The following is a 24,465-nucleotide window of genomic DNA, read 5'->3' as shown; positions in this document are numbered from 1 at the left end:
CTGATCTGGGGAGATTTCTCGGAAAGGGTGAGCCTTGAAGGATGTACTTCAAATGTTGGCGGGCATTCGGAACCCAAAGAGGAGCCTGGGCCATTAGTCAGGGTCCCCAAAGGAGACAGACGGTGCTCTCAAGTGGGGGAATTGAGGAGTGGTCGATAAGTGGACTACTTATGACAGTCCGGGGAGGGTTAAGGGAAAATCAGCAAGGGGTGGGGAAGCACTTTGGGGCGATATTGGAGAGTCTGTACCATCCCAGATCTGAATAGGGAGGGGAGAGAGGGTTCACCAGAAGCTAGAGGCAGCTGTCGCTGTAGATGAGAGCCAGGATGCGAGCTGAGGCTTTCAGGACCGGAGTGCAGCTGGAAGAGTGAGCCGGGAGTCATATCCTTACCCTGCTCTCCTTCCACACTCCATCTCTTGTCGGCACCTCCCATGGGACGGACTCGAGTGATGTCGTTCAGACAGGCCAGCATCCCAGGGTCCAGACCGGGGTGGAGAGGGAATCTGGGAGGCAAATGCGAAGAGGTAGCTCACTGGATAAGAAGGTACAGTAACCACGTGAAACTGTGTCTGTGCAGACGGTTGTGTGGTTAAAGGAAGGAGGCGGGTGGCGAGCCTCCATAGCCCTGCTCACTAACTCCTCACAACACCTGGCCAGGGAGCCGTTCTTACCTCTGTTTTTCAGGAGAGGATTGACAGTCAGTCATCGCGGCCAGCTGTGAGTCCGTGGGTGTTCCTAGCGGCGGGTGGGGAGAGGAGTTTGACCCTCCCGTGGGGCCCCTGAAGGGCGATTCTGCCTCTGTGCTGTGGTCTCAAGGCTCCATTGTAGTAAGAAGCTGTTTGATTCCTGATTGAGAGGAAAACATTTCCCTGAAGGCAGGGCTGCAGGAAGGGGCCAGGCAGAGGGAGGAAACACCTGCACACGTGAGATGAGGGCATTAACATTGGTCCTGCTGGCGGCCGGGGTGTCAGCCGTGTTCCGCGAGGCTGGCCAGACAGCGATGGAACTCGGGGCCCCCGAGTGGGGAAGGCTGGGGCTGACTCAGGGCCCCGCAGATCTTCAGACCCGCTTTCAGGTGTGTACCTTCAACCAAGCACGCTTCCTGAATGCCAGTCAGGTGCCAGGTCTGGCTGGCCGTTGAGGCTTCGCAGGGGGATGGAAACATCCCAACACTTCCACCTCATCCTCATCTGCCTTCTCATCCCAACCAGCGTTGATCAGGCTCTGCTAGGTTTCAGGGTTTGAGTTCAGTTCTACAAGTCAATTGATGCGCTTAATCCTTGTAACAGCACAGCGGGGCTGGGTGTTACCACTGTCTTTTGGCTCACAGGAACCCAGCATTTGCTCACAGGGCCTTGCATTGGGGTGAGAGATACTGACCAGAGAACCATCCAGTGTAGGACCAGCGCCACCATCACAAAATCCTATGCAGACCTTCCTGCGTGCTGTGCGTCCTTGGTCAGGTTTCTTTTGCCTTGGTTTCCATCATAGAAACCTCCTCATGAGGCTCTTTGGAGGGTGAATGAGCAGTGCTGGACAGATGTCAGCTGTTATGTTGTTACGGCTTTGACTACCCTTGTCATGCCATCTTTTGGTCCTTTCTCTTCCTGTCCGCTTCCTCTCTGTCTTCTCTTTACCTTTTCCCAGCCCAAGGGCTTCTTCCATCACTGGCTTGGGAGTTCCCCCAAGCACAAGGTCTTGAAAAGGCTTCCCGGTCATATGGGAAGTGTGTTAAGTGTGTATCATGCTTGCGTTCTCCCTGGCTGGCCCCACTGGATTCGGAACGAGATCCCAAGAGCTGGACGGAGCGATGCGTGTGCTCTTACATTTATGCCAGGGAGCGGCCTCCCTTCCGCCCTCCTTCCCTGATAAACGTTTTTGTACCGCCTAGGGAAACAGCGACATGCCATCAAATGTTGTCACAGATCACTGGGTGCTTCCCCAGTAGGCTGATGGTCCTCTTCTCCATTTGTACAGATGAGCAAACTGCATTGCAGATACAGAATGTGATGAGGTCATTCAGCTCATCAGAGGGGAGCCTGGAATGGCAGCAGGTCTGTCTGACACCGAAACCCCGTTTCTTCCTTCTCACCAGATCGGTGAATTACTGTTCACTCCTCTCATTGACACTGCTTTTCCATTTGGGTTTTTGGAGGGGGCCCCTCAGCCCCTCACCCCGTTGTCTCTACTGCAAGTTGTTGAGCTGTCCTGGGGCTTCTGCCTGAGGCTCAGCAGGTGGGACTTTGTCCCTTTTGGGGTGGAAGGGCTGGCCTTTGGAAAGTTCCAAATACAGCTACATGAGCCTGAGACTGTGGGCGGGGGGGGGGGGGAATGGGGGGAGGAGCAGACTATGAATGAAGAGAATAAATGAAGAGGCAGGACCCTGAGGATGAAGGAGCTGCCCAGAGAGACAGCGGAAGATGATGGAGGCTGCACGGGACATCCTGACTGGCTCAGGAGGCGGCAGAAGCTGGGATGTCCGTCCGCCTACCCTGGTGAGCACGCGATGGCACTGGCCAGAGCAAGTTGGGAAGAATCAGGCACGTGACAGTGTGTAATAAAGCTCTCAACCTGTGGCAAAGACGTTTTTGTTAGCTCGTGCATGTACAGATACAGCAATTTTTAGAAACGGAGAACAGTGACACATGCACTGGAGCTCCTGCAGCTCCTGCAGTCCTGAGCGATACATTCTATATCTCAGGCTCTGAGCGGAAGCGGGGAATCTTACCCCATCTCCCCACGCTGGGGTCTGGAGTCACAGGGAACCAGCATCTGGGCTCTATTGCTGCAGTGCGGAGGTTCTCACATTCTGGCGCACCAGACTCACCTGGAGGGCTTGTTGAAAAAAAGAAACCAAATGCACACCCACAGGGTTTCTTTTTTGGTAAATCTGGAAGGAGGCCCAAGTAGTCACAGTCCTAGCAAGTACCCAGGTGATGCTGAGGCCGTTCTTCTGAGGAACCACACTTTAAAGAACTACTGCTCTAGAATTTCCCCCCTCCTACCTGCATGTAAGAAGCACCTGAGAAGTCTTTAGGCCATTGCCAATCTGGACCGTCTGAAGCTTGGCTCCAGGTATCAGTACATTTTCAGAGCTCCCTGGCTGATTCTGCCGTATCAATCGATAAACACCCAGACTGAGCATCCCCACTCATCATATAAGCTTCTGAGTATGATTTTGATGCCGGAATTGAGAATTAGTGTCTTAGACCATAGTGGAGAGGCAAAACCCCAACAAAGTAGAACCTACAAAACAGATATAAAACTTAACAGTTATTAGGTTTGATTCGTTGAGTCAAGCAGCAAATATTTCTTGACTGTGTACCATTTGCCAGGAATCGGGGGCAGGCAGTGGAGATAGGAAAACGAATCAGCTATGGTGGTAAATAACAGACAACAGACATGAACTGTGGTAGGCTGGGGAGCCATTTTTAGTTGCAGGGGATACATTCAGATTTAAGCTAAAAGTCTAATATACATGTGTAGGTTATCACAAAATGTGAGTTCATCCCTTCTGCTGTTTGCATAACGTCCTAGGCGCCTAGGGTCTTTCTGGGTCTGGCTAAATAGATCTATGGAACGAGATCTGAAGGAAGAGAGTTGACACCCTGAGAAGGCTGATCAGGTAAATAATGTCCCTTCAGGTAGGGGAACCTGCCCCCTTCTCCTGTACATACATGAGACTTGTACCTCAGTGATGCTTCCAGAGCTCTCACCCTACGTGCTCTGCTGAGACCTTCCAGGAAGGAGAGGAGGACAGTTTGGGATTTCTCATATGTGGAAATTCAGTCAGGTCAGATTAACATTGTTTCTGATTTTTCCTAGAGGATGTAACATATCGATTTTGTCAACATGAGGCCAAAATCACTAGATTTTTTTTTTAAACATCTTTATTGGAGTATAATTGCTTTACAGTGGTGTGTTAGTTTCTGCTTTATAACAAACTGAATCAGCTATACATATACATATACCCCCGTATCTCCTCCCTCTTGTGTGTCTCTCCCACCCTCCCTATCCCACCCCTCTAGGTGGTCACAAACCACCGAGCTGATCTCCCTGTGCTATGCGGCTGCTTCCCACTAGCTATCTGTTTTACATTTGGTAGTGTATATATGTCCATGCCACTCTCTCACTTCGTCGCAGCTTACCTTTCCCCCTCCTCGTGTCCTCAAGTCCATTCTACGTCTGCGTCTTTATTCCTGTCCTGCCCCTGAGTTCTTCAGAACCATTTTTTTTCTTTTTTTTTTAGATTCCATATATATGTGTTAGCATATGGTATTGGTTTTTCTCTTTCTGACTTACTTCACTCTGTATGACAGACTATAGGTCCATCCACCTCACTACAAATAACTCAATTTCGTTTCTTTTTATGGCTGAGTAATATTCCATTGTATACGTGTGCCACATCTTCTTTATCCATTCATCTGTCGATGGACACTTAGGTTGCTTCCATGTCCTGGCTGTTGTAAATAGAGCTGCAATGAACATTGTGGTACATGACTCCTTTTGAGTTATGGTTTTCTCAGGGTATATGCCCAGTAGTGGGATTGCTGGGTCATATGGTAGTTCTATTTTTAGTTTTTTAAGGAACCTCCATACTGTTCTCCATAGTGGCTGTATCAATTTACATTCCCACCAACAGTGCAAGAGGGTTCCCTTTTCTCCACACCCTCTCTAGCATTTATTCTTTGTAGATTTTTTGATGATGGTTATTCTGACTGGTGTGAGACGATATCTTATTGTAATTTTCATTTGCGTTTCTCTGATGATTAATGATGTTGAACATTCATGTGTCTGTTGGCAATCTTTATATCTTCTTTGGAGAAATGTCTATTTAGGTCTTCTGCCCATTTTTGGATTGCGTTGTTTGTTTTTTTGATATTGAGCTGCATGAGCTGCTTGTAAATTTTGGAGATTAATCCTTTGTCAGTTGCTTCATTTGCAAATATTTTCTCCCACTCTGAGGTTGTCTTTTCATCTTGTTTATGTTTTCCTTTATGTTTTCCTGTGAAAAAGCTTTTAAGTTTCATTAGGTACACGTTGTTTATTTTTGTTTTTATTTCCATTTTTCTAGGAGGGAGGTCATAAAGGATCTTGCTGTGTTCTGCCTATGTTTTCCTCTAAGAGTTTTATAGTGTCTGGCCTTATATTTAGGTCTTTAATCCATTTTGAGTTTATTTTTATGTATGGTGTTAGGGAGTGTTCTAATTTCATTCTTTAACATGTAGCTGTCCAGTTTTCCCAGCACCACTTATTGAAGAGACTGTCTTTTCTCCATTGTATTTTCTTGCCTCTTTTATTAAAAATAAGGTGACCATATGTGCGTGGGTTTATCTCTGGGCTTTGTATCCTGTTCCATTGATCTATACTTCTGTTTTGTGCCAGTACCATACTGTCTTGATTACTGTAGCTTTGTAGTATAGTCTGAAGTCAGGGAGCCTGATTCCTCCAGCTCCGTTTTTTTTTTCTCAAGATTGCTTTGGCTATTTGGGATCTTTTATGTTTCCATACAAGTTGTGAAACTTTTTGTGAAAAGTGCCATTGGTAGTTTGATAGGGATTGCATTGAATCTGTAGATTGCTTTGGGTAGTATAGTCATTTTCACAATGTTGATTCTTCCAATCCAAGAACATGGTATATCTCTCCATCTGTTTGTATCATCTTTAATTTCTTTCATCAGTGTCTTATAGTTTTCTGCATACAGGTCTTTTGTCTCCTTAGGTAGGTTTATTCCTAGGTATTTTACTCTTTTTGTTGCAGTGGTAAATGGGAGTGTTTCCTTAATTTCTCTGTCAGATTTTTCATCATTAGTGTATAGGAATGCAGGAGATTTCTGTGCAATCACTAGACTTATAAAGTCAAAATTTGAGTTTTCACATGGTTCAAATGAGATATCTAATATGCACGTAAGTTGGAAGCTACAAGTTATTATTATTACAGCACAAAAGAAGATGGGTCTCTAAATCCAGTCTTAGTAGAACAATTCTAATCCACTCAGCCTTTAGCCCCAGCATAAGTCGTAGGTAGTTCAGGTAGTAGAACAACTCCTTCATAGGGCTGCAGGGAGGACTGAATATGGGTAAACGTCTGACATAATTCCTGGTGTGAAACAGAGACTCAATACACGTCAGCAGTCAACATACTGATGGATGTTACCGACTATCGCTGAGAAATCAGCCATGTTGATAAAAAATTTGCTTTCTTGAGGGGAAACCTTAGCAAATGGAAAAGGGTTAAACTAGAGCCAGATGAGGTAGTGTGAGCCTGGGGGAAGCAGGAAAGGTTGTATCAAGGTGTGTGTATGTGTATACAGCCTTAGGCTCTCAGCGTGCTCGTGAGGAAGGATCTCGGCTGTCACTTGGCATACGGCTCCTGTAGATCAGCCACTCCAAACAAGCATGTTGGTTTTCAGAGTTTCCTTGGGTGCAGATTTCTCTACCCACACAGCACCGTGAATGTAGTCTAATTACAAGCAAACTCTAAAAGTGCATGATTATGTGGCGGCTGATTTACAGCATTTTTTTACCCCTTCCCTGTCTGTGGCTGGGGAATGAAAGAGGCGGCTTTCTCTCTTAGACTTCGGTGAACCCCGGTGAACCTCCCTTGGGGAGGGCTGAGATTCCTGTTAGCTGAGTGAAGCTTTCCAGAGGTTCCCCCAGTCCCTCCTCAAACCAGAAAGCACCCTTAGCACCCAAGCTGGGCTGGGCGGACTGGAGTATGGATGGAGGATGGCGTCCATTCTTCCTCTCGCACTTCTTTTCTTAGCAGTAAAAAAGAACTATGACAAATGCACTATTCTAGGTGTTTAGGTGGGTGTACGTGTCTCTGTTTAATAATGGGAAGCCTTAAGCATTAAGAAACTTAGCCTTGAAGTCTGTATCATGTCAGTTTTGCTGTGGGACCTCAGGCAATTCCCTTCCCCTTTCCGGGTCTCAAATGACAGAATTGGATTAATTGGCTTTAACATCCAAAGGGTTATGGGGACTTCCCTGGTGGTGCAGTGGATAAGACTCTGCACTCCCAATGCAGGGGGCCTGGGTTCGATCCCAGGTCAGGGAACTAGATCCCACATGTATGCTGCAACTAAGGGTTCACATGCCACAGCTAAGGAGCCTGCGTGCTGCAACAAAGGAGCCCGCCCGCCACAACTAAGACCTGGTGCAACCAAAATAACAAATAAATAAATATTTTTTTTAAAAAAGGGTTATGAATGTGCATGCAGTTGACCCTTAAACAACTCGGGGGTTAGTGGTGCAAAACCTCCTCCCAGCCAGAAATCTGCCTACAGCTCCTAGTTGACCCTCCGTATCCGTGGCTCCTCTGTACCCTTGGATTCAACCAACTGGATTGTGTAGTACTGTAGTGTTTACTATTGGAAAAAAATCTGCATATAAGTGGACCTGTGCAGTTCAAACTGTCGTTCAAGGGTCGACTGTGTCTGAGCTTTGAAAGCCAGGGTTTGACCCAATTGGGGGCATAAAATGGAGACAGAGGGGACCTTAGAGTTTACTTCATCAAGTCATTTGTTTTAGTGATGGGACTCCTGAGGTTTGAAAGATGGGAAGGGACTTGTTCTCATCTGAAAAATGGGGGAAGATGGCAATGCCCACCTAATGGGTGGTTGTGGGGATTCAGTGAGAGCAGTGGTCTCCAGCAGCCTAGTCTGTAACCCCCTTGAGGGCTGGATGGAGTAACCCCCCTCCCCCAATTCTTCATCTTTGTTGCTCAGTTTTTAGCACAAGGCTTGGTGCACAATGACCACTTATGAGTGATTGAATAAAAAATGATGCCGGAGTATGGGAAAGCGGCTCTCCCTGTGCCTCGTGCATGGAACGCACTCCCTAAATGCCCCTTTCCCAAGGGACGTGATCAGGAGTCGGTGGAGCCAGGACTGTATTCGCATTTCACTGAAACGTGCACACACCTGCCACGTGCACTCTTTTTCAAAGGCAGCCTGTGCCCTTTCAGTTCGGAAATGAAGGCAGAGAGATTTTGGCGGCTTCCATGTGCTTTCAAGTTAATTTCTTTAGGTGGAGTTCTTTTATTTTGTATATATTTTTCAAACAGTACTCCAGAAAACATCTCGCTTGGTTGGAGTTCCTGCGGGCCACCCTGAGTTCAGCATTGCTGGACGCGGAGGCTGGGGAAACAGCGGGCTGGTGACAGCGCACGGACCTTCTGACTCTCCCACCTCAGCAGGGTGGGGGCCCTGGGCCTGGTTAAAGCCACATGGACTAGAGAGGGTGCAGTGTCCCCATCTCTCCTTGCCAGTGGCTGCCTCCTCTCAGGGTGTGGATGTGGACTCAAGGAGAACCCAGGAGAAAGGGAGTTTTGTGGACTGGTCTGGGAACTCCACACCCAGGTCCAGGAAGGATGCTGAGACAAAACACCCTCCACCTGTGCTTTCCCTGCTGAAAGGGCCACTTCCTCCCTTGTGATTGAGTGAGTTATTCACCTCTCTAGTTCCCTTGACGGTAAGGACAGTGAGTTTGGGCCATGCCTCCTCATCTGAAACACTAAATCCAGGTATCATGTTGGAGCAAGGCCCACTTTCCACGCACCGTGCTAGCTGCTTCCATACCCTTGATAGCGGCCTTGCTAAGTAGCTATTGTGCTCATCTCCGAGACGATGAGCTTGGAGTCCAGAGAACTTCAGTCCTTTGCTCAAGGACTCATGTCTAGTATGCCACAAAGCCAGGATTTGGGGAGTATCTAAGTCCTTATGTTCCCCAAGATCCCATGTTGGTTGCCTGCTTCACTCACCTGCAGTGTTCCACCTGCAGCATTCTCGTGACAATCGAGGGAACTGCCGTGCCCTGCACGCTTGGTGATGGCCTCTGCCCTGCTGTGCAGTGGTTCCTGTCCCCACCCCCTTCTCTTAGACGAGCGGGTAACCCGCATCCCCATGTCTGCCTTCAGGGGCCCAGTGACTTCTCCATCCTTGTCTCCACCCCTCCCTTCACATAGCATCTGTTCCAGTGGAGCTAGACTCCCCCCATCCCCACATGCCTTGAACTCCTACCACAATCATTACCTACCACTGCCTTTCTGGGCAACGTGTCATTGTTCTCAAATAGACTCTAATTTTAGTTTTATGTCTAACTCAATTTTTCCATCCGGTTTTTAATTCCTCTCCGCTAGAAGTCCTCAGTGGTCACTTACGTCAGCAGCATCCACGATTCTGGTGGGCTTGCTAAAACACTGATCACTGGGCCTCGCCTCCATGGTCTCTGAATCACTTCCTCTGGGATGAGAGCTGAGGGTTATACATTTCTAACGTGTTTCCAGGTGATGGAGCAGATGCTGGTCTGGGGTTTCATGTGTTTACTAAGAATCTCCTAGGGTCTCGTTACTGAAAGGGGGGGGTGTCCATTCATATGCCTGCACATTTGAGAAGATGTGTGTGGGGAGCAGATATTCTGCCTTTGAGAATCGCACAGTCTAGGTAGCAGTTCTCAAGCTCAAGTACACGTTAAAATTACCAGGGGAGCTATAAAGACACTCCGTGCCTGGGCTCCATCCCAGAGCAGCTGAATCAAAATCTCTGAAGTGGGGCCTGCCGTCATAGTTTTTTTAGCTCCCCAGAGGATTCTAAAGTGCAGCCAACCAGGGTTGAGAACCACTGGTCCAGGAAGGCGCAGTCTGGTAAGTGGAAAATCCTCTGCTGGAATCAGCCACGTGTTTTTATTCTTCTTTATAAATTTATTTATTTTTGGCTGTGTTGGGTCTTCCTTGTGGTGTGCAGGCTTCTCATTGCGTTGGCTTCTCTTGTTGCAGAGCATGGCCTGTAGGTGCGCGGCCTTCAGTAGTTGCGGCTCGCGGGCTCTAGAGCGCAGGCTCAGTAGCTGTGGTGCACGGGCTTAGTTGCTCCGCGGCATGTGGGATCTTCCTGGACCAGGGCTTGAACCCGTGTCCCCTGCATTGGCAGGCGGATTCCCAACCACTGTGCCACCAGGGAAGCCCAGCCACGTGTTTTTAAACAGAGACCTCAGGGATGTGGTTGGGCTGAGTTAGAGGGAAGGACTTGAGTCGGGTGTCAACAACCCTGGGTTTTAGTTCCGTCACTGCTTTGTGGCTTCAGGCAAGTGTCTCAGCCTCTCTGATCTTGGTTTCCTGTGGGCCCCAGTGCTGTGGTGAGTCTGGGGGACCTCTGAGTGCCTTTCCCTCTCCTAGGTTAGTGATTCTAAGAAGAGCAATGCCATGAGGATGAATCTCTGTCTTACTGCAGATATTAATAAACTCAAGGGCTGGTATATTACTGCAAATAACAAAGGAGAAGTAAAAAAAAATATATGTAGTTGACCTTTGAATGACACAGGGGTCAGGGGCACCAACCGTCCACATAGTCCAAAATCCATGTATAACTCATAGTCGGCCCTCTTTACGCAGTTCCTCTGTATCTGGGGTTCCGAACCTGTAGAATCAACCAACCAAGGATCGTCGTGTAGTACTGTAGTATTCGCTATTGAAAAAATCCGTGTATAAGTGGGTCCATGCAGTTTAAACCCATGTTGCTCAAGGGTCAACTGTACAGCAAAACTGTTTATTTGGAGGCCCAAAAACAAGATGAGAACATAGACGGGAGGGCTTGGTTCATCTCATCTGTCTTGCCTTGTAGAAAGTAGCATGATTTTGCCAGTGAGGCTTTGCTCAGAGCCATGGTTCTCAAACTGTAGTGCCTGGGTCAGCGACATCAGCATCCCCCAGGAACCTGTTAGAAACAAATTCTTGGGACCCACCCCAGATCTCCTGAGTCAGAAGCTCTGCGGGTGGGGCCCAGCAGTCTGCGGTTTATCAAGCCCTCCAGGTGGTTGTGATGCACACTTCAGCTGGAGAACCACTGAGCTGGAGAAATGTCATTGTCATCTGTGGCTCCTCCCCAGCCCCCATGCCATCTGAGCACAAGGAGCTGATCTCAATTGTGGGCTCCCTGTGTCCCGTAGAACACCTAGTTTCCAGTTTTCTTAAAAAGAAAGATATAAGAGAGCTTGGCATCCTGTGTTCGTTGTATGCATTGGCAATTTTTTGCCTTACTCAAATCGTGGACATTTTCTTCTACTTCGGTTTTGGAATTGAATGTCCTTTGTTTAACATAGATGAAGGGGAGAAGCCACTGCTACCGTGTATGACTGAGGTGGTTATTTTCCTCTAAAGGTGTCCATGTTCATGTTCACTCTTGGGATTGCTCTACCGCTGCAGTTACAGGAATCTCATCAGATTACAATGGAGAAAAGTAATTATTTAGATGTGCGTTGTTCTGTGCAAGGGAAGTCAGAACATTCCAGGGGGAATGCCAGTCAGCAGCTGGACCATGATTCTGGCTGGCAAAAGGGTGGGCTTGAAAGCCTTTAGAGGAGAATGGCCACATTGTGTCAAAGCAGTTAAAAGGGAAGTTCTCCTTTACTTTCAGCACAAGAGGGCTGCCTGTAAGGATTCCAGGTCTGCTTTTATGAATATGAGACTCTAAGAAGTGTTGCAATTGTGAGCCATGGGGGACCGTGTCACCTTGATCCGCCAATTTACTGCCGCCAGCAGTCAAAAGAGCTAAACATCTTCACACGCTTCCCAATCCACTTTCATTTAATCACCCAAAGAGATGCCTGGGACAATAGTCGTTGGATGTGACATTGATGTGATATATATTTGCTTCAAGTAAGAGGAGCAGGTGCCTTTGAAGAGCCTGAAAATGAGAGAGGATTCTGATTCCCCTCCAGCCCTCTGACACCCTCCGGAAGTAAAAATAAGGTTTGGCATTAGTCTGACTCTTGTTTGACTGAAGCTTCTCTTAATGACAATCAAATCTGCAGCCCCCAAACTGATCTCTGCCTCTTTTTTTTTTTTAATTTTTGTTTATTTATTTGGTTGTGCCAGGTCTTAGTTGCAGCAGGCAGGCTCCTTAGTTGTGGTACGTGGCCCCTTAGTTGCAGCCGGCAGTCTTCTTAGTTGTGGCATGTATACTCTTAGTTGCGACATGCATGTGGGATCTAGTCCCCTGACCAGGGACTGAACCCGGGCCCGTTGCACTGGGAGCGTGGAGTCCTATCCATTGCGCCACCAGGGAAGTCCCTGATCTCTGCCTCTTGAACTATCACAGCATCTGCCTGCTATCAGGCAGACCCCAGAAACCTTAGTATAGCATCCTGTTTCCGTGCCTATTCACTTGCACAGGTTTTTTTGAATTTCATCTCAAGGTGATAGAAAAAACCCAAACATTGGGTAATGGCGTTTTGCTGCCTGCTCTCTTTAATTGATGTCTGGCTGGTTTCTTCCTCCCCCATCCCTCCTCCAGTTTAACTCCGGAAACATCTGTCTTTTTTATCCACCAATAGAGGCTCGAAAGGGTAACAAACCTGTTAGATAAAATATCCAAGTTATGAATTCTGATTGAATAAATGTGCATTCAGGAGATGATTCATGGCATGTGTGATGGTTTTCAATTGCTTTTTCAAAAGGTTCATGCTTCATTTCATTCAGAGCTTTAGTCAATGCCAACTGATTAATTATCACAGCACTAGTCATCTTTTGTTTAGTAAATACTTACACAGGACCTGTCTGGGCTTGACCGTATAGAAATTTGTTTTAAATGTGAATAAAAAATGTTTTAAAATAGATATTTTATAGATGTTTTTAGAATTCCGCTAAATATTGGAAACCATTAGTTTCTTTGCCTAAAAAATGCCTACTAGATACCTACAAGTGCCAACTATAGGCGAGGTGCTTTGGAGGATGCACAGGCCTGCCCTCAATGAGCTTATACTCTAGTGGCTGCAAATCCTTCTATGTAGGTAATTTTAGGCTGAGGTATTCTGAATCCTGATTACTCAGGGTTAAGGACTTTAAGTCCCAGCTGGGCCACAAAATGGCTGTGTGACAACGAATGAGATGCATCAGCTGTACAGGACTCAGCTTCTCTTTTTGCAGATGACCTTGTCGGATTCTGTTGCCTTTCACGTCCTAGCAGCACTGACGTGATCTGATCCTAATTCTCGGGGTATTTTTGTTTGCCTCTCACCTCAGTTTCAACAAAAGAGACCACAGAATCAAAACACTGAGGCTTAGCTGACACAGTCACACTAGAATTCTTCATTTCAGAAAACGTATGAGTCTTTTTCATGTACTTTGAGTGTTCACACTATGACCCTAATTGCAAAAGTCAAAGGGAAGATCTCATTCTGGAGGAAATGAGGTAACTTTAATAGGTGGAAATGATTGTCTTTTTCATTTCATGTGCAGTCTCTGAAGGTTTTTTTTGTTTTTTTTGTGTGTGTTTAATTAAAAACACATTAAAAAAAAAAGTTAGAAAGCGACTTCATTAGCGATCCCTGGGGAAACTGCATGTTGCTGGTTCTGGAAGAAGTGACTACTCACATAGCTGGCTTCCTCAGACCCAACTGGACTTCTTCCAAGTGGCCTTGTCTCAAGAGTCATCAGAGTGAAATGCCAGGCTCAGGGGTGCTCTCACTAGGGTATTTCCTCCTCCACCTCACTAGTTTTATTTGGTTAATTGTGGGTCATCGTGACTGCCAAGAGCAGCCTTGAGGTGGAGGGACATTTACTAAAGGGCACTGTTAGAGCTGGAGAGGAAAGCTGGAAGCCAGAGAGGGCAAGAAAAGAGGTGCCCAGAAGTCACCTTCTTGGTGGGGAAAAGCCTGGGGAAGCAACTGTCACTGAGACCAAAATGCTTCAGAATAGAGTCCACTTGTTCTGGCTGGAGGGCAACTCAGGATTAGGGGACTGGCCCTCCCCAGAGGGAAGACAGGCATCATCGTGGTGGTAGAGGTGAACTGGTCATGTGTTTTATGGTCAGCCCCAAGTATGAACCCTGATTCCATCGCGTTTAGGGATGACTTTAGACAAATGATCCTTAGCATTTCTGTGCATTAGTTTCCTCATCTGTAAAATGGGTATACTTGTAATGGTTTTGAGAATTGAATAAGTTAAAGATGGTAAAGGAGTTGCCCCAGTGACTGATAGTTATTAATTAATTATAAGAGCGTTGATGATTTCTTTACCTGTGTATTCATATTACCTCTCACGTGTAAGCACTTCACAGGTTAAAAAGCATGTCTATGTCCTAAGTGTCTTTTGAGTTTTAATGAAGCTCTGAGGGAGAGACCATAAGCTGCATTACGCAGATGCGGGAGGCCTGCCCAATGTACAGGACCACCATGTAGCATCATTCTAGGTTCCAGTTGTAAAGCATTGGACAGTATATGTTCATGGAAGAAATTTTGAATCGTACAGAGAAACATTAAAAATAGATAAAATTTTCCCATAATTTGACCATCCAGAGATAACCGTGAGAAACATATTTGTGTATTTCCTTTATATTCTTCACATACGTATGCATGCATGGTGGGTTGTGTATATAATATGGGTGTCATACTATTTGAGTATAATTTTGTAATTTGCAAGATAGAATTAATATAGCACGTGTTCTTATATTCTTCAAAAAAATAATTTCAAACTTCATTAGAGCCCTAAATCTTTAACATTTCTACCTGATTTGTTCCACCAGTCGGCCTTCCTTTCTCTCTCTTGCTCTTACTCTCCCTCTGTATGTGGGTATGCATACGTGCATATATACTTACCAGTTATCGTTATTCATTTCCTGAATCATCTGACAGCAATCTCTGTGCCATGCTGCTCACTCCTCCAGTCCCTCAGATGCTCCACTGCCGTCTCCAGAGTCCCTATCACCTCCCCTCTTGGCGTCACGGGCACAACAGGCCCCCACCGCCATTCCTCTTATAATTGCATCCTTCCAAATTTGTTTTCCATGATAAACTTCAAATTCCATGAAGGCAGGGAGCAAGCCTGTCCCATGCATGGCTGAGTCCCCGCACCTGGCATGGTGCTGGTGTGTAGTTGGTGCTCCGTACTCGTGTGAAAAATAGGAAGAAGTATGTACGCTGGGCTTTTCAGTTTTATGGCAGCATGGAAACATTACCTCTAAGCACTTGGGTCTTTGCTTTATGCCCATTCTCCGGATAGGAAGGACTGAGGCTGAGCTCCAGGCCTCTCGCACCGTGTGCTTATGTGAACACCTAAGCGGCTCTTGGCCTGAATCTGTGCTGTGTCATCCCATCAGACAACATAACCTTTCTGGCCGTACCAGGCATTTGTCGCTTGGCAGGGTTTAAGAGCTAAGTTTCCAGCTGCTGGCAAGTGTATATTTGTGACTCTGTCTGACAACAGGGAGGCTCTTCTTCGCTGTCCTCTTCTGCCTGACCTCATCCTTAATAATCCCACCACCACACTGCTCCCGCCTCCCACCCCTCTTCAGCAGCCCGTGATATTTGTTCTTCTTTGCCAAGCCTGCCTTGGGTAGATTGCTGATGTGGAAAAGACTGTTTCTCTGGCCTCCTGAAGGGTTTTCAAATAAAGCTCCTTTCAGTTCAAAGACCTGACCATCTAGTACCCATGGTATTACTTAACCAAAAAGAGGAGCAGAGATGCTGGCGTGCTGCTCCCTTCCAAGCCTTTATCTGAGCCTGATGAGGCAGCTTCCCTAGTGGGCTCTGCAGATCTTTCTGAATAGTTCAGGGGCACAGAGACCCTCACCGCCCACCTACCTCCCATGGTCCATGGCACGTGGTGGGTTGCTGGATTCCTACAGATCTGGCTGGGTGGTGGGGTTGGGTTGGGGGTGGATAAAGTGCAGTATTCCAGAAAACGAGCAGCCCGTGAAGGAAGCAACCCTGACCTGAAATTCTATGTCTTATTTCAAGATTTCAGCTCCTTTCCCCACTCACTTTGAAGCCTTGGGAAACACGACCTTATCTGTAAAACAAGCTGTGGAGTCTGGAGGAATTTAAAGGACACTTAGAGGTGGCTGGAAATGATTCTCTGAGGAGTGCTTCCTACTGGGACAAACGGCAGCGGACAGAGAAGGGTCCAGCCCTTGACAGCAGGAGGTCTTGATGTTAGTCTAGGCTTTGCCCTAAGCCTGACCTTGGAGCAGCGTCTGTCTTGCTCATCCTGGTAGCTTGGTCCTTTGGAGGGTGTCTGGCGTGGATAGGCCTGCAGTAAACCTAACCTTAGTGTTTGTTCTTGTTGGATGGATTGACCTCTTTTTTTTTTAATTAAAAAATATTTTTTTGGTTAAAATTTTTTTAAATTTAATTTAAAAATATTTCAAATTAAAAAAATTTTTAATTAAAAAATTGTTTAAATTAAAAAAATTTTTTTAAATTAAAAACATTATTTTTTATTTTTTGGCTGCATCGGGTCTTAATTGTGGCACACGGGATCTTCGTTGAGGCATGCGGGACCTTTCGTTGGGGTGTGCAGGTGGGCTCTTCCTTGTGGCACACGGTCTTCTCTCTAGTTGTGGCGCGAGGGCTCCAGAGTGGGTAGGCTCTGTAGTTTGCGGCATGCGGGCTCTCTCGCTGAGGCTCGCGGGCTCAGTAGTTGTGGCGCACGGGCTTAGTTGCCCCGTGTGATCTTAGGTCCCTGATCAGGGATCGAACCCAAGTCCCCTGCATTGTAAGGCGGACTCTTTACCACTGGACCACCAGGGAAGTCCCTGAATTGACCTCTTGAAACTCCTTGGGATCCAGCGTTCTTACCGGTAAAATTGGGACAAGGAGGGATGGAGATGTAAGGCAAGCACTGGCTTCAGTACCTGGCTCCAGGTCAGCGCTTAAGGCTGAGTTGCCATGGTCATTGCTTGATGCCGGGCTGTCTGCTTCCGGGAGAAGGCTCTTCCTGCTTTCTCAGTTCTGGGTTCCTGGCTGATGAGCAGAGCTGAGAGCCATTGAGTGCCTGCTCTGTGCCCTGCACACAGCCTGTGCTGTCGCAGTTCATCGTCACGGCCGCTCGCTGAGGCAGAATCGCCACCATCCCCAGGTTTCACATGAAGCAGGTGGCCCCTGGGGCAGGTCAAGCTTTCTGTGAGGTCACCTGGTTAGGAAGTAGCCAAACCAGGTTTCCGACTCCAGGTCGGCCTGACTCCAAAGTGGGCGCTTTTTCTACTGTTCCCCACCACCGGATGGGGGCTGTTTGACTTACCTGCCCAAGTCTATCCACTCGCCTGACGTAGGAGCCATCCAGAGTGGGCATCCCAGGGCCCTTGGGATCCCCTAATCCCAAACAGGGGGTCTTTGCTACCCACTCTGGCATCCCCTGGCAGGCAGTATGGGTCAGGCTGATGGCTTTTGGCAGAGAAATAACCACAGCATCGTCACAGACTCCAACGGTATTTGATCCAGTGGCTAGTGGGGTCATTAGCAGAGAAGGGTGATTGTAGGTGTCCCTTGACTCTGGTGGTTGCTGCCAGGTCAATGGCCGTTTATCATCCTTCAGCTTCCCACTTAGGGTGCGGGCAGTGGCATTGGAGTGGTCCTGGCATCCATTCCTGGGAAGGTGAACACGCTTCATAACCATCCCTGGTGCTACTCGCTGCCCTCTGGGGTCCTCCTGTGGTAGGAGCTTACAGCTGCCTGGACCTCTGGCCAGAAATGGGCCCCAGTAGCTCAGTATTCTCAGCATGTGACGGGCCGGGCCCTGGGGGCACACGGGAGAAGGCATGTTTGGTCCCGAAAGGCAGCGAGCAAGTCTTCTTGAAACAGCACTAGCTAGACAGGATCAATTTCCCATTGACTTTCAGCCCCATCTCAGACACAGTGTAATTCTTGTCTGGGGGTTTATAAAGGCCATTGACTAGCTTATAAAAGATTTAAACACTTGCCTTGTGGCATGTGGGAGCTCTGTTTATCACACGATGCCTTTTTGACAATTTGAGGGGGTAGCATTGAGTTGGGAGGGGGTCTTTGGTATTCCCACAGCAGGTGTGGCTCAGACAGTCCGTGCCGCCTGGACCTGGCTGGACAGAAATGTGAATGGGTCAGTAGAAGGACCCTCCTCATACATGACCCGGAGGGCTCTTCTCCACAGGGAGTCAGGCTCCCCTTGCTCCATTTTGCAAACACATCTAGATAACACCAGGAACGATAATGATGACCCTCTGCACTTGGTTAGTCTCACTCTGTGAGGCGTGTCCTATCCGTTCTCTTTTTGACTCCCCAAAATAACTCTGGAAGGTAGGTAGAGCCAAGATTGTCATATTTATCTTGGGAAACCGAGTTTCAAAGAGGTTAAGTGTGTATTCGACCAAGATAATCTCAATTTTCAGGCAAAGCAGTATTTTCCAACTTACCTTTCTCCTACCCTTCTGCTGCGGACTCTCTCCGTCCATCCGCTCTGTAGCCAGCCACGTGGTGCTTCCTAGGGAAACCGAGAGGAAAGGGATGTTAGGATTCCTATCCTGAAAGAGCTCAGTCCAGGGGGTTATGTAGACAGGGAGTTGGGTAATTGCATTTCAGTGTGTTTCGTGCTCTGTTGCCTTTATGATCAAGGAAAATGGGAGCGAGGAAATGGGCTTGTCAGAGCTCTGGGAGGGCGGTCAGGAGGGTTGGTGGTCAGTCAAGTATAGCACCAGAACACAGGCACGGCACTGACGCACGAGAGCACCCAGTTTGCTCGGGGAATTGCGACAGTGACATTTCAGAGAAAAGACTCGTGAGGTGCAGGACAGGGACTGACAGACGAGCATAGTCTGGCCTCCTTATCGTCTCTGATGGCGTCTCCCCCTCCTCTCCCTCTTGTTCAATTTCTTTTGCCCACACTGGCCTCCGTGCTGTTTCCCCAGCACACCTCAGGGCCTTTGCACTGGCTCCTCCCACCGCCTGGCCTGGTCTTCCTCTGGATATCCTTGAGACTCACAGCCTCACCTGCTTCAAGTCTTTGCCCCAATGTCCTTTTCTCAGTTAGGGTGATTCTGACCACCCAGTTGACACTTGTCACCCCTCCTGCACTCTAGACTTCCTTTCTTCATCCTCCATCTTCTTTTTCCCACGGCACCTCCTAAATTACACAGCAATTTACACATTTATTATGATTATGACTTACGTTTTCTCCATCACCTAGAGTGTAAGCTCCGTGGAGGCAGGAGTCATTGTTTTTGATTTATCCCAAGTGCCTAGAACAGTGCCCGTCATGGAATAGATACTCAGTGAATGTTTGTCGAGTCGACGAATTAATGAATGATTGGCCTTCGGTGGTTAGCACGCTGAAGGGTTGGGGTTCAGGGTTCTAAATAATGGGGGCCCTGGGGTTTACTGTGGACAATGGAACTGAAGGAGGTTAAGCAGAGGAGTTCTGTGGTTATAGTTTGTCTTAGAGAGGCCTCTCCAAAGGCCTGGAGTGGTTATGAGGAGGGGCGGATGGGGGTTGGGGAGGATCGGGGAGACGTGATCCAGGCGAGGGATGAGGAGGTCCTGGACCCAGGTGGGCAGGGTGGGGACTGGGGACAGGGGGACAGCTCATGGGGTTTGGACAAACTGGACTCTCTGGGCTGCTTGGGAAGCAGGACTGAAGTTGATTCCTCAACGTGAGGTTGAGTGACTGGGTGGAGAATCTGGTCATTCATTGACTCTGAGATCACGACTGGGGGAAGCGTATCAGGCAAAGTGTGCGTGTGTGTGTGTGTGTGTGTGTGTGTGCGTGTGCGTGTGCGTGTGCGTGTGTGTGTGTTGGCAAGGTAGGTGGATCCATGCTGGGCTGCAGACTGTGCCGACAGTGTCAGGGCACTGTGCATTGGCCTGGATGTTGCGAGTCATTTAGCGTGGAGCTGGTTGGGCCCCCAGAGACCTGGACTGATGTGGAATTATTAACTGGCTCAGTAGAAAGATGGTGGGGTGAGAAATCAGAGTGGTTATCTGACTGTCTTCTGCTTGGTATTCTAGGGTGGGACCAGATGCACTGGTGAAAACACTTTCTCAGAGAGGAATTCAGTGCTTGTTAAGTCAGAGCGAGGAGTGCAGAGCCATTTCCTGTGGGGCTGAGCCTGGGGGCTGAGCGCGTCCTGCTTCCTCCTTTATCCTGAACTCCCTGTGCTGGGGGCATCCGTCCCTACTCCTCCTTCTAGAGGCTCCTCCACCATTTCCTCCTCATCACACATCTGTGTGGTTGCCAGTGGTCCAGACGTCTTCGTACCCATCACAGCCTCTTGTGCTGACATACATCTGACCCAGCTCCTAAGGGGCTTCTCATATTAGACCGTGTGGACCCTGGGGTCCTATGGGCGACACCCCACACCACAGTGGCAAGAGACCAGCTTTCGGTCCCAATTCTGCTACAGACACTGGACATGGGACCCAAGGAAAATCCCTTTCCTTGTAGGATTTCAGGGTCCTCCTCTGGAAAGGGGCATAGTAATGACTGCCACATCCATCTAGGTCAGAGGGCTGGAATCTGAGGGCTGAGGATCGGAGCAAACAGTTGGGCATGCAATGGGCAGGGAGAAGGACCCTTTGGTCCTGGACTTGCAAATATCACACGAGAATAACATCCGGTTCTTAAGAAAGTTGCCTCTTACAGCATATTCTCTGTTCAGTGGTGTCTTCTGTAGTAGGAGAGCCATCTCAAGAAATAACCACATAAAATTTGTTCCTGAAAAGGACATTTCCGTTATGCTATAAATGTATTCCAGTTCGGGCCACATTGGATGAATTTCCTCTGAAAGTTTAAAAAAACTTTTCGCTCCTACTAAGAGCATTGTTTTCAAAAGAGGGAAATGAATATGTGCCCTGCCGGAGGGGAGCTCATGTCCATTTAAATTCCCAGTCACCATCCTTCCGTTAGCCCTCATGAAGGCCATGCTCACTGCTGCCAGATCGTCCTTGTACGCCACGCATAGGAGAGCGGATTTTACCCCTAGAGGCAGTGGGAACCGTTTGAGAATGGTGAGTCAGGAGAGTAACATTCCTATATTCCCTCTTAGCTTGGAGTAGAGGCTGGATGGCGCTGTGTATGAATTAAATATCTTTGGACAAATTTGGAAATCCAGAACACACCCCTGCTAGTGGGCTGGAGAGCTGGGAAAGATTTAAAAGCTATTATGTGGGTAGGGTCAGAGTTGATCCAACTTTAAATTACTGGATGGGAGAAGGGAAGAAGAGAAGGGGGTCAAGTGCAACTCCATGTTTGTTATTGACCTTCTTAGAGTAATTTCTCAGGAAGCCAGACTGCAGAGCCAGCGAAGGTGAAGGAGCAGAGTGAGGAGTGTGGACAGCTCTTTGGAGAGGCTTGTCTGTATGAAGGGGCTGGAGGGGCAGAGAGGGGTGAGGGAGATTTTTCTTCTCTTTTTAAGGTTTGGGAAGCCTGGGCATATTTATAGGCTGAGGGGAGGGGTCTTTAGTGAGGGGAAGCCTGGAAGCACAGAATACAGAAGTGAAAACTGATGGGCAAGACTCCCGAGTGATGCTTGGTACAGAGGAAAGTGGAAGCAGGGACATCTTCCCCCAAGGAGGAGGACGTGGTAAAAAGAGATGCGGGGGCTTCTAAATCTGTGGGCAGGACTTCCCTGGTGGCGCAGTGGTTAAGAATCCACCTGCCAGTGCAGGGGACACGGGTTCGAGCCCTGGTCCGGGGAGATCCCACATGCCGCGGAGCAACTAAGCCCATGCGCCACAACTACCGAGCCTGCGCTCTAGTGCCTGCGAGCCACAACTACTGAAGCCCGCATGCCCAGAGCCCGTGCTCTGCAACAAGAGAAGCTACCGCACTGAGAAGCCCCGCACGCTGCAATGAAGAGAAGCCCCCACTCACCGCAACTAGAGAAAGCCCGCGCACAGCAATGAAGACCCAACGCAGCCAAAAATAAATAAACAAAATTGACTCTAAATAAATAAATAAATAAATTTGTGGGCAGTGAAACAAAACATTGAGGGAGTTTATACCTAATCCCTCTATTACCATTTGGAAGTAGGAAGCCAGGTGCTGTGCTGTGGGACTTGAGAATAGTGGAGCACCTCTCCTTAGAGTGATGGAGGGAGTTGGCCTGGGAACCAAGGTGTGTTGATGCCACAGCTGGGATGGGGACCAGGATAGGGCGTGGCTGGGTCATGACCTCCAGGGTGAGGAGGGGCCCAGCGGGGCAGCACCAGGGGCAGATGTTTGGTTTGACCCATGGTTGGGTTCTTCTGGGGCATGTAACAGAGGCACTGAGGAGCAAGAACCCAGAGGATGGTTGGCGTGATGGATCGTAAGAATGGAATGAAGAGGGCTTCCCTGGTGGCGCAGTGGTTGAGAATCCACCTGCCAGTGCAGGGGACACGGGTTCGAGCCCTGGTCCGGGAAGATCCCACATGCCGCGGAGCAACTAAGCCTGTGCGCCACAACTGCTGAGCCGGTGCTCTAGAGCCGGCACTCCGCAACAAGAGGAGCCACCGCAATGAGAAGCCCGCGCACCGCAGCAAAGAGTAGACCCCGCTCGCCTCAACTAGAGAAGAGCCCGGGTGCAGCAACAAAGACCAAGTGCAGCCAAAAATAAAATAAATAAATTTAAAAAGAAGAATGGAATGAAGGGAAGGGTTAAGCGGGGAGGTTGAGGTGCTCAAGGTGAGCCACTCGAGGGACTGGGCATCGTGATAAGGCCAGACAGAAGATGGCAGGTGATTGAGGGAGCTGAAAAGGCACAGGCTGTGGTCAGATGTCAGATTTTAAGATTTCAGAGCCAGAAAGCTTGTGAGTGACCTTACGATCCTGGGTGTGGCAGCTGTGTGGAGGTAGAAATGGTCACTGGCATGTCAGACACAGCATAAATGCTTTGGGGGGATTTTCTCCTGAAATCTCACAACAATCTCTATTTTACAGAGGAGACGCTGAGGCACAGAGGGAAGAAGCGGCTTGATCCAGGAGCCACAACAGGTCATTGCCGGAGGCTGGGCTGTGAAGGTAGGTGATGTTTTCCGCTCTCAGCCGCTGTGCATAACCCCCTGATGGCAGATGGCTGAGTCAGCTCTGTGCACGTGCGTGATGCTGGCCCCCAGGATTATGGCTGGTTGGGGTGGGGGGAAGATGATAAAACAGGGACTGAGTCTTCTGTGAAACGTTGACCTGGTCCCAGATGACAGCTGAAGCGTCACTCTGCCCCACCAGCTCCACCACCACCCATACTGGCCAAGTCAGCTCTGGGCTTCAAAGGGCTGATAAGCGTCCCGTTGGGTGCATTACTCAGCCTTGCGGGGGGCACTCAGCTTCCTGGTGCCGAGGCTCTGTGTCTGTAACTAACTGGAGGCCAGCCCCGGCACAGGGTTCAAGTCACAGCCATCAGTGGTTCAAACTGGAGCAGGGGAGGGAGCAGCCCTGACGTGCACTGCTGCTATCACAGAGGGGAGTATCTCCCACAGGAGAAGCACAGCTGAGCAGGGCATGCGTCGATCTGGGGGAGTGGGGGGCTTCTGTGCTCTTTACCACACTCCCCCATCAGGCCAAGATGTACAGTCTCCCTGGGGCCACATTTTCCAAGAGGTGTCGGTGGGTGCCCCAGGTGCATTTCACATCACGTGGTCACTTTCTTTGGGATAGTCCTCCTGGCGCGGTCTGGATCCAGGCGAATGACGTGGAGAACACTCTGGTCGTTCATCAGCTTTGTCCGATTATCTCAGTTGGTTCTTTTTTTCCGTCGTTCTGGTTGAAAGCCTTTTTCCTCTCTGTCTGACCCATCATTTAAGAGCACAGCGTGGGGCGGTAGAAAGATCTGTATTCACTTGTTTATTTGGCATAGTCTTTGGATCAAAAGAAACATGGAACATGGCTTTTGGAAAAAGGTGGGCCTGGGTTTAATCCTAGTTGTGCTATCCTTGTGGACAGGGGCCGCATCGTGACGTACTTTGGATGTCACAAATGAGCTGTTTTTAACCTGTGAATGATGGGGCGCTCTGTGGCCACGGGGGAGTCGCTTACACTCGTGGACCCTCAGTTTCCTTTTCTTTGCCCTGGGCTTTTGTAACAGCTTGGCACACTGTTCACAAGAAAGCACGGAGAAAATATCGATAAAAGCTCGGCACTGTGCCTGGCTATGCATCCAAACCTGTTGATTTCTTGTCTCCTAGATCCCATACGTTTTTTAACTGACAGGGAAATGCCATTTCCCCAGAAGAACTGGTGTGCTGGTTGCACTGCAGTGGCCTGCAGGGTTGCATTTTTTGTGCCTGCATGGTGGGCGCTACGTGGACGCTGATGGCAAAGGTCATTGCAGCCATGGGTGCCCGTCAGTCCAATTAACGCAGCTGAAAGATGGCATTTTGGATGGAGCAGAAAGAGAGCTGTTAAGAGCTCATTTCAGAGCTCACCGCTTTAGCTCCTAGCAGCAAAGCTCTGCCCCCTTCCTACCCCTAGTTCTGCTGGTCTGGAACAGGCCTGGTCAGGGGATGTGGTGGGATCTGCTTGTCCGGCGTTTGCACAATAATCCTTGATGCGGGGATTGAACTAGGTGTGAAATAGTCCGTGACGCCTTACAGCTCAGGAGACTGCAATTGCGTTCTTCACACCAGATGCATTTTCCAGATGATCCAAGCCTTTTCTCTGCCGGCAGCTCCCACTTCAGCATTTCTAGACCCGGAACAAGGTCACGGGCTCCAAGGGGGCCCGTGCCCACTTTGGCTCTGCGGGAAGTC

At 48.7% G+C, this 24,465-nt stretch overlaps 1 long non-coding RNA gene across 1 annotated transcript in view; it reads left to right on the top strand.

The window, feature by feature from the left end:
• LOC132417127 (uncharacterized) overlaps positions 1 to 24,465 on the top strand; it is a 365,235-nt gene that overhangs the window by 234,443 nt on the left and 106,327 nt on the right. The window contains exon 4 of the long non-coding RNA XR_009517761.1: positions 22,661 to 22,741. This is a non-coding gene — a long non-coding RNA (uncharacterized lncRNA). The remainder of the gene's footprint in view (positions 1 to 22,660; positions 22,742 to 24,465) is intronic.

This window comes from Delphinus delphis, chromosome 20, assembly GCF_949987515.2.
Source record: "Delphinus delphis chromosome 20, mDelDel1.2, whole genome shotgun sequence".
NCBI classification, from domain to species: Eukaryota; Metazoa; Chordata; class Mammalia; order Artiodactyla; family Delphinidae; genus Delphinus; species Delphinus delphis.
This window is presented reverse-complemented; position numbering and strand designations above follow the sequence as displayed.